The sequence below is a fragment of the Rattus rattus genome, chromosome 9, assembly GCF_011064425.1.
Source record: "Rattus rattus isolate New Zealand chromosome 9, Rrattus_CSIRO_v1, whole genome shotgun sequence".
Lineage (NCBI taxonomy): Eukaryota > Metazoa > Chordata > Mammalia > Rodentia > Muridae > Rattus > Rattus rattus.
The window spans coordinates 17647578-17651939 of record NC_046162.1 but is presented as its reverse complement, the minus strand read 5'-3'; positions in this window follow the sequence as shown (position 1 = coordinate 17651939).

The window sequence follows — 4362 nt, the reverse complement described above, 5'->3', positions numbered from 1 at the left end:
CTGCTATGACAAACACTGGTCTGCTCATAGACTCAACTCCTTCTCCCTCACTCACGTCATTGTACTTGCTTGGCAGAGCCGCGCCGAAGCTAAATCTGGCTACTACTCACCTGAGCATGGAGAAAAATGACAAGAGCGATTGTCAAGTATGGCGGTACACTCCTGCCATCCCAACAGTTGGGAAGGTGAGGCAGGAGGATTCCCGTGAGCCTTGGCTACATAGTGATTTCCAGATTCTCTTCAGCTACATAGCAGGACCCTGTCTCAATGGGGGTGACTGGTGTCGGTGTCACCAATGGTCACACATCTGCAGTGGGTCACTCAGATGGCTGGACAGTCCTATAGCTGCATGGTCATTCAGTCTCCTCTGCCGAGGCCTCCAGCACCCCCTTCCCCTTTCTTACTTTCAGCCTACAGTTTGCTTATTATGTTAATGAGTGAACTAAAACCACCAAGGCACACTTTTCACATACGCTTCCCACAACGCAATTGTTTATGAATTCACACCGTGCCCTTATTTCTACCTGTCTTCTTTCTCGTGCCATCTGAAAACCCAAACCCTCAGGCTAGAGATATAGCTGAATTCATAGAGTCGTTGAAGATGATCGTCCTGCCTCTACTCCCTCAAGAGCTAGGATGACCCCATGACCTGCATTTCAAGACAGTGTTAAATCTAGACAGTGGCACAGTTGAGGCACACTGCAGTAAGAAAGAACAGAAAGACATGAGAATGTGCTATTTGGAGAGAAAAGCCTTGTGAGCAAGTTTGGATGCGGACAGATAGGTGTAAAGAAAATGGATGCAATTATTAAAAAGGTCAGCACAATTTGGGAGAACGCCCGCAGTCTGCTCTGAGACAATCAGAAAGGTCCCTTGAGGTTCAGAGTCCACCCAATCAAAGGAGAGCGACTAGACGAAGAATGTTACTGAGCATGTCCCCAACTTGTCAACAAGCACACAGGTAAGTACTTTCCCAGGGCCAGCCGCTAAGGAATACTAAGGAGTACACATCCACTAAGAGCTGTGGCAGAATAGGGCCAGACGACATCAAGCTGGCAGCAGAACTTTTCAGCATAGTCCATGGGACATTGCAGGCATGGTAAATGCAAGAGTTATGGGAAGAAGAAAGCTCCCAACAGGTTTCTGAAAAGGCCATGCAGGCATAGCAGTGTCAGAATCTCTAGAGGAAGCCAAAAAGCCACTGTGAAATTGGAGCCTAATCTGCAACGGAGATCCCGGGAGGTTGAAGATGCCGGGACCACAGTTTGTCCATTAAGAAAAGTTGCAGACGCAAAGTGGAGCCAGGGACGGGCTACGTGTGCTACTAGTAGTAAAACAGAAGGGGTCGGGGAGCCGGACGATGCTAACGAGAGCTCCAGGTGCTGGAGGTTGTGCTTCGGAGCTTGAAGTGTGTCCTCCTGGGTTTCCTTTCTGTTTTGGCCTTATCTTTCCTTGCTATGCCCCTATTTCTCTCTTTTGGGATAAGAATGTTCCACGTCATTGGATAGAGAAGTAGGTACCTTTGCTTTTGGCTTTATGTAGGCTCACAGTTACAAGTCTGTCTTACCCTCAGAAGTGACTTGGAATTCTTGAATGATGTTGAAATTGTTTAGATTTCCAGGCATGGTGGCATACACCTGTGTTGTAACTGTCCCCCAGGCCAAGCCGCTGCTGTCCTGGGTGGGCTCACCTGCACCCTCCTGTAAGAGATCATCCCCAGTGGACCTGTTGACGGTCTGCACAATCTCATGGGTGGCATGGGGGTGGGAGAGGCTTAGGAGACTCGCATCTGAGTACCCAGCCTCTCCCTATCACACCTGTTAAATTCATGTGGAGGAGCAGAAGTAATAGGCTAAGGAAGGCAAGGCAAGGGAGACTCCATTTAACTGGCTACAGTGGGAGGAGCCCTCACAGCCCTGCCAGGAACCCCTCACTTATGCTCTGTAAGGAAGCCCAATAAACTCATTGCTTCCTCCAGAATGAACTCTGGTGAGAATGAGCCTCTGTCACTGGTCACTGGGACCTTTGGAGAAGGGATAGATGTTATGGCTCCTCCTGGGAGGGAATTTTGCAAAAGCATTCAGAAAAGTCCAAAGATTGGGAGTTCAAGGCCATCTTTGGTGACACAGAGAGTTTGAAACCAGCCTGGGTAGGTAAACAACAAACAAACAAACAAACAAACAAACAAAACAGAAGTTGGGACTACGAGGATAGCTCAGCAGTTAGCAGCACTAATTACTCTCAGAGCAACCCAGAGGTCCTGAGTTCAATTCCCAGCACCCACATGGCAGCTCACAACCATCTGTAAGATTGGTTGCAGCGGATCCAACGCTTTCCCACAGATATACATGCAGGCAAAACACCAGTACATAGAAAATAAAAATAGATAAATCATATAAAAGAATGATAATAAAAAACAGGGTGGGGCTGGAGAGACGCAACCCAATGGCTAGAGGACTTGCATAGCATGCAGCCAGTCCTGGGTTCAGTGGCTAGCCAGGCAGCCTGGTACATGTCCACCACCCTGGCACTGGGAGACAGAAACAGTGGGACCAAAATTTCCAAGTCACTCTCAGTTACATAGCAACTTCAAGACCAGCCGGATCTGTAGGAGTCTCCGTAGATCCGATAAGGTCATTTTTAAAAAGATAAGTGGGTTTGGAGAGATGGGCTTAAGAGTGTTTGCAGCAGGGGTTGGGGATTTAGCTCAGTGGTAGAGCACTTGCCTAGCAAGGGCAAGGCCCTGGGTTCAGTCCCCAGCTCCGAAAAAAAGAAAAAAAGAAAAAAAAAAAAAGAGTGTTTGCAGCTCTTCCAGAGGACCTGAGTTCAGTCCCCAGTACCCACATCAGATGATTCACAGCAGCCCATAACTCAAGGTCCAGGGGACCCAACACCCTCTTCTAGCACACACCACATACACACTCATAATTACAAATAAAACAAACCTCTTAGCCGTGAGTTCTAGGACAGCCAGAACTACACAAAGAAACCCTGTCTTGAAAAACCAAATAAATAAAAAACCGGATAAATAAATAGAACTGCTTAAAAAGTAGTAAAATTAAATAAAATAAGAAACAGAAAAGTAAAAAAAAAAATGGAGAAGAAACAAGACTATTGGAGGGAATTTTTAAAGATTTTAAAATTTTTTTATATTTTTACATGTATGAGTATTTTTTTTTTTTTTGGTTCTTTTTTTCGGAGCTGGGTACCGAACCCAGGGCCTTGCGCTTCCTAGGTAAGCGCTCTACCACTGAGCTAAATCCCCAGCCCCACATGTATGAGTATTTTGCCTGCATGAATGTGTACCACACCCATGGAGGTCCAGGAGAGGGCGTTGTGTCCCCTGGAAGAGGAGTTACAGTCAGTTGTGAGCCACCATGTGGTACTGGAACTGAACCTAGGTCCTCTTACAAGAGCAACCAGTGTTCTTTTAAAAAAAGAAATTTATTTCATGTGCATTGGTGTCAGATTCCCTGGAACTGGAGTTACAGACAATTATGAGCCACCATGTGGGTGCTTGGGAATGAACCCAGGTCCTCTGGAAGAGCAGCCAGTGCTCTTAACCACTAAGCCATCTCTCCAGCCCTCTGTTGAGTTTTGAATAAATGCATTTTGCATTATAAGATGCCTAAAGTTAAAAGTGATATGTTCGATGTGAGATCACTCACAGGTAAAGGCACCTACTGCCAACCCTGATGATCTGAGTTAGATCCCTGGGACCCACCTGGTGGTAGGAGAGAACCAACTTCTGAAAATTGTCCCCTGACCTCCACATGTGCACAGTGCATACAAAATAAAAAAAAATTTTAAAGTGATATATTTGGGTGCCAAATTGACAAGGGGTATGCTTGGAAAGGTTCATCCTCATTGTCAACCTGACTTGATTTGGTCTCAGTAAGAGACCTATTGGCGTGTCTATGAATGAGTTCCCAGGGCGGTTTACTGGAGGAGGGAAGACCTACCTTGAACACGAGTGGTAGCATCTCATGGGCTGAAATCACGTGGGAGAGGAGCGAGGCAGCTGAGCACCAGCATTCCCTGGCTCCTGCTTCCTTACTGCAGAGGCAGTGTGACCAGCTACACCATGCTCCTGCTGTCTTGCCTTCCAACCATGATGAGCTGTGTCTTCATACTGAGAAATGTTTCGAAATACAAAAGAAAATAGAACTCACTCTAGGACAAGGATTGGAAAACCACAAATCTACTCATAGCTAGGTAGGGCTTGGCACAGGGAGTGGCACTATTAGGAGGTGTGGCCTTGCTAGAGTAGGTGTAGCCTTGTTGGAGGAAGTGCGTCACTGTGGGCATGGGCTTTAAGACCCTCTTCCTAGCCACCTGGGGGCCAGTCTTCTCCTAGCTGCC